The sequence below is a fragment of the Pongo pygmaeus genome, chromosome 11 (genome assembly GCF_028885625.2).
Source record: "Pongo pygmaeus isolate AG05252 chromosome 11, NHGRI_mPonPyg2-v2.0_pri, whole genome shotgun sequence".
In the NCBI taxonomy this organism is placed as follows: Eukaryota; Metazoa; Chordata; class Mammalia; order Primates; family Hominidae; genus Pongo; species Pongo pygmaeus.
Genome location: NC_072384.2, coordinates 106,753,966 through 106,760,201, shown reverse-complemented (window position 1 = coordinate 106,760,201; position 6,236 = coordinate 106,753,966). Strand labels below are relative to the sequence as shown.

General features: G+C 42.3%; 1 pseudogene; it reads left to right on the top strand.

Moving 5' to 3' along the window:
- Positions 1–3,262: 3,262 nt before the first annotated feature.
- Positions 3,263–4,267, top strand: LOC129031599 (heterogeneous nuclear ribonucleoprotein A1-like; annotated as a pseudogene).
- The last annotated feature ends 1,969 nt before the right edge of the window (positions 4,268–6,236 follow it).

Genomic DNA, 6,236 nt, shown 5'->3' with positions numbered 1-6,236 from the left:
AACGGAAGAAAGGACATTGTAGCAGAGGATGCTAGCTGCTCACCAATATCTAATTGCTCTCTTTCCTGGGCGCACAGGTAAACTACATTTCCCAGCCTGCCCTGAAGCTATGAGCAGTCAGTCACGCGGCTGTGTTCTGGCCAATGGATGCAGGCAGCAGAGAGACATCACTTCTGGACCTGGACCAGAACAACCTCCATGTGCAATCCAGTCTCTCTTGCTTCACCTGCCAGTTGAATGGAGAAGTCCTCAATGACATTAAAAAGAAAAAGAAAGAAAAACTGTGAGGAAATAACAGAGGAGAGCTGCCCAGGAACTGCTTGTCCACAAATGCTCATGTTGAACTATTACATGAGCAAAAACTAAACTTTTATTATGTTAAGCCACTGAAATGTTGGGGTTCTTTGTTTTAGCAGTTAGTCTACCCTACAACTACAATTACATCTATTTAAACAACTGTTGAAACAGCCATCCACATAGAGCACTTCACCAATGTTATATCCCTGATGAAAAGCAGAAACTTAAAAAATGACAAATCTATGTTTTCAGCTCACAGATAAATAATTCAAATTACTGTTTGATTTCACAAATCCCTTGTTCTCTAGATGTGGTGAAACATTGAAAAGGTTTTTGCTAACTTGGTGGCCATCAATCTGAGAACATCACATCACTCTGCACAGGATGTGATTAGATTTAGATTTGGAGGAAGACATCACAGAAGAGGTAGCATTTCAGCTCAGTCTTGAAATATGAGAAAGAGCAAAACATGTGATTAGTATCCAAGAATTTTAAACAGGAAAGGGTTCTTAAGATAAGAAAACTAAGAGCCAGAGAGGCTGGAACTTGTCCAAGGTCACACTACTATACTGTAGCAATCCTTGGTTTAGATGAAGAATTCCTTCACTTCCAGGCTAATGTTTCTTGTCTTTCCCATTTTCCTCCATATTAACTCACATAGCAAGGTATGTGTTGTGAATTGTCTGTTATTAGGCAATGACTGCATGCATTTTCAAAATTTTTAATATCTGTGTACACACACACACACACACGTTCATAAACATACCCGAATGTATGTAGGTATGTTCCTAGCTGAACCACAGCAGATCCTCTAATACAATTGTGTCCATAATTAAGGAATACTTCTCCATTCCTGCTGACTTCAAATTGCAAATATCTAGCCACATACACTACGTGGTAACTAGTCTCCTAAGATGGATGCCAAATTTCATGCCTCATGGTATCCGTGCCCTCGTGTGGTTCTCTCCTACACCGACTTAAGATTTCCAATCAAAAGTGGTCAAAGTGGCACAGCACCAATTTCAGCCTTTAAAAGGACTGGCTGCTGCTTCCTCCTCCCTCTTGGAACATTCCATTTGTGGAATCCAGAGCCACAGTGTAAGAAGTACAGCCATGTAATTAGGGCGGGCACAGTGGCTCATGCCTGCAATCCCAGAACTCTAGGAGGCTAACACGGGTGGATCACTTGAGGTCAGGGGTTCGAGACCAGCCTGGCCAACGTGGTGAAACTATGTCTCTACTAAAAATACAAAAATTAGCCAGCCGTGGTGGCACATGCCTGCAATCCCAGCTACTCAGGAGGCTGAGGCACAAGAATCACTTGAACCTGGAAGGTGGAAGCTGCAGTGAGCTGAGATCATGCCATTGCACTCCAACCTGGGCCTGGGTGACGGAGTGAGATTCTGTCTCAAAAAAGAAGGAAGGAAGTACAGCTATGTGACCAGAAAGACCACACAGAGAGGCCATATGGAGAAGGAAAGAGGCCTAGCTGTCTCGGGATCCCAGTTGCAACCACCAGTTGACCCCCACCACAGCCAACATCTGACTGCAGCCACAGGAAAGATCCCAGTTAAACCAGTAGAACTTCATGGCTGTGTCCAGTCAACCACAGAGCAATGAGAGCTAATAAACTGGTTATTGTTTTAAGTACTCACTAAGTTTTAAGTGTAAGCAATACACGACCAAAACAGAATTTGATTCATAGAAGTAGGGTGTTGCCATCACAAAACCCTAAAACATATGGCATGGGCTTTGGAATTCAGTGGCAGGCAGAAGCTGGAAAGCTCCTTAAGGAGGTGAATAGTGAAGGCTCAAAGGACACCGAAGAAATTGCTATTGGAACTGGAGAAAACATGACCTAAATTATGTGCAGACCAATTAGCAAAACTATCCCCTGTAGCATGGAAGACAGGAAGAATATGTTGTAAACAGGTAGCTCTGGCTAGGAGATTTTCAGTCAGGATGCAGTCAGCTTCTCTGTATCCATGGGTTCTGCCTCCATGGGTTCCTCATCCATTGGTTCAATCAACCACAGATGGAAAATATTCAAATAAATAATAATAGTACAGCAATAAAAATAATACACATTTTTAAAATGCAGTACAACAACTATTTACATAGCATTTATATTGTATCTGGTATTATAAGTAATCCAGAGATGTTTTAAAGTATACGGAAGGATGTGCATAGTTTATATGCAAATACTCTACCTTTTTATATAAGGGACTTGAGCATCCTCGCATTCTGGTATCTGCAGTGTTCCTGGAACCAATTCCCCACACATACGACTGTATCAAAAGCACCAACTGGCTTCTTTTGGCTGCCTGTGTTAACATACAGGAGGAGCAAAATGAACTAAAAAAGTAATTCTTCAGTTTTTAACCAAAATTAGGAGAAAATATACAGAATTTAGGACTTTCTGGATTCAAAAATAAAACTTTCTCTTTTCTAGCTCCTCCAGGCAGCAAAAGATCCTGGAAGAGATGACCTCAGAGCAAAGATCAAATCCAGGACCCTTCTGGCAAAACATGATCCCAGGAGTAATTTTGCATCAGTGAGGTAGCCAATTTGTTGAGACCTTAGGAAGTGTTGAGGGTATTCCTCATAGACCCTTTTATCTACACAGAAAGACTTCTAAGAACCTTAAATGGTATGTCTTATAAACACTCTCACCCAGACAATAGAGCTTCTAAGAGTATTAAGACATTGTCCCACAGCACCCTGATTCCCAGGCCAAGGTAGAGGGGGTCTGTCTCAAAAACAATTGTGCATGTGGTTTCTGTCTAATCAAGTGACCCTGTAAGGTTTATAGGACACTCACACAGTTTAAGAGAACTGTATTCATAAGGTACCATCAGCTTGGACTAACAGATGCAAACATAGTTTAAAATGAAAAGAAGTCTGAGATATGCTCATCAGCTTGCTCCTTTCTGCCCATGGACGCCACCAAAGAAGCATCGTTAAAGTCTCTCTTCTTCCTGCTGTCATGTCTAAGTCAGAGTCTCCTAAAGAGCCCGAACAGCTGAGGAAACTCTTCATTGGAGGGTTGAGCTTTGAAACAACCGACGAGAGCCTGAGGAGCCATTTTGAGCAATGGGGAATGCTCACAGACTGTGTGGTAATGAGAGATCCAAACACCAAGCACGCCAGGGGCTTTGGTTTTGTCATATATGCCACTGTGGAGGAGGGGGACGCAGCCATGAATGCCAGGCCACACAAGGTGGATGAAGAGTTGTGGAACCAAAGAGAGCTGTCTCAAGAGAAGATTCTCAAACACCAGGTGCCCACTTAACTGTGAAAAAGATATTTGTTGGTGGCATTAAAGAAGACACTGAAGAACATCACCTAAGAGATTATTTTGAACAGTGTGGAAAAATTGAAGTGACTGAAATCATGACTGACCGAGTCAGTGGCAAGAAAAGGAGCTTTGCTTTTGTAATCTTTGATGACCATGACTCTGTGGATAAGATTGTCATTCAGAAATACCACACTGTGAATGGCCACAACTGTGAAGTTAGGAAAGCCCTGTCAAGCAAGAGATGGCTAGTGCTTCATCCAGCCAAAGAGGTCGAAGTGGTTCTGGAAACTTTGGTGGTGGTTGTGGAGGTGGTTTTGGTGGGAATGACAACTTTGGTCATGGAGGAAACTTCAGTGGTCATGGTGGCTTTGGTGGTGGCCATGGTGGCTTTGGTGGCAGCCATGTTGGTGGTGGATATGGTGGCAGTGGACATGGCTATAATGGATTTGGTAATGATGGAAGCAATTTTGGAGGTGGTGGAAGCTACAATGACTTTGGCAATCACAACAATCAGTCTTCAAATTTTGGACCTATGAAGGGAGGATTGGAGGCAGAACCTCTGGCCCCTATGGTGGTGGAGACCAATACTTAGCCAAACCATGAAACCAAGGTGGCTATGGCTGTTCCAGTAGCAGCAGTAGCTATGGCAGTGGCAGAAGCTTAGCAGGATAGGAGAGCCAGAGAAGTGACAGGGAAGCTACAAGTTACAACAGATTTATGAACCCAGCCAAACACAGTGGTGGCATGGCCTAGCTGCTACAAAGAAGACATGTTTTAGACAAGTACTCATGTGTATGGGCAAAAAGCTCGAGGACTGTATTTGTGACTAATTGTATAACAGGTTATTTTAGTTTCTGTTCTGTGGAAAGTGTAAAGCATTCCAACAAAAGATTTTAATGTAGATTTTTTTTTGCACCTATGCTATTGATTGCTAAATGTAATAGTCTGATCGTGATGCTGAATAAATGTCTTTAAAACAAAATGAAAAGAAGTCGCTGGGCCATAAGTTTACATTGATAGAAAGAAAGCTGAGGAATGTACTCAGCTGTAAATATAGGCCATTTCTTATGCAAAAGGAAAGATGACTCAGAGGGTGAAAACAAAAGCCTAAATGGTGGAACCAAGAGCCACAGAGGACCACTCTAGAGAGTAGAAATGAATTTTGGTCAAAGAATTGGCAACATTTTCTCAACTTAATTTCAGAATTGCTATGAACCAGTGACTGCTCTATGCTTCCTATTTTCCCTTTCATGAATGGGATTTCTATTTCAATTTTTCATCACTGCCTAGCCATTGTATTTGTGTGTTGGGTGGGAAGCAGATTCTTTGTCTTTTTACTTCATCAGTCTTCAGGTTGACGATAGCTGAACCCAAGAAACCTTAAGCTCACCTAGATATGATTCAGGTGACATGATCCTGGATTTAAAGCCCAAACCTGATGCCATGGTATGAGTAGACTTCAATGGCCTTGGAAGGGAGAAAAATGTATTTTGCGTGAAGGAAGGACATACATCATTGAGAAACAGAGGGTGGACTGTGGTGGCTAGTCTCTAAGGATGGCCATCCATTGTACCATGACACTCAGTATTCATATCCTTGCATAAAGCCCTCCCACATTGAATCTGGGCTGGCCTGTGACTTGATGTAACCAGTAGAATTCAGAAAAAGTGATGCTACACTATTTCTAAGCCTAGCCTTTAAAAGGATGGACTGATTTTTATTTCCTCCATCTTGGAATGCTGGCTTTGGGAAACTCTAAGCTGCCGCGTAAAAAGTCCCATGACAGAGGCCACATGGAGAGGCCATAAGAACAGAAGAGGTCTTCCAACTCAAATGTCCAACAATGATAGAATGGATTAAGAAAATGTGGCACATATACACCATGGAATACTATGCAGCCATAAAAAATGATGAGTTCATGTCTTTGTAGGGACATGGATGAAGCTGGAAACATCATTCTCAGCAAACTATCGCAAAGACAAAAAACCAAACACCACATTTCTCACTCATAGGTGGGAATTGAACAATGAGAACACATGGACACAGGAAGGGGAACATCACACTGGGGCCTGTTGTGGGGTGGGGGAGGGAGGAGGGAGGCATTTGGAGATATACCTAATGTTAAATGATGAGTTACTGGGTGCAGCACACCAACATGGCACGTGTATATATATGTAACTAACCTGCATGTTGTGCACATGTACCCTAAAACTTTAAGTATAATTAAAAAAAAAAAAAAAGAACAGAAGAGGTCTTGAGTCTACTTAGAGAATGAACAGGCACATTGATCCCAGTAAAGTCCAGATGACTCTAACCACAGTCACCAACTGACGGGAACCATATGAGAGATTTCAAGTGAAACGAGCAGAACTGCCCACCTGAGTCAACCCATGAAACTATGAGAGATAATAAAACGATGGTTATTTTAAGCCACTAGGTTTTAGAGATACTTGTTAACAGCAAAGATGATCAAAACATACTTATTTGCATGACTCCTGAGGACTCCATGGCAATGAGTTTGAACCTATGTACAACCAAGGTTCAGAAATATATAGGCATGTCCAGTGGGCTTGGGAAGAGGGCCACCATAAGCCAGACTCCAGAGAGGAGTCTGCCACAGTGAGCCAGGCCTGAGAATAAG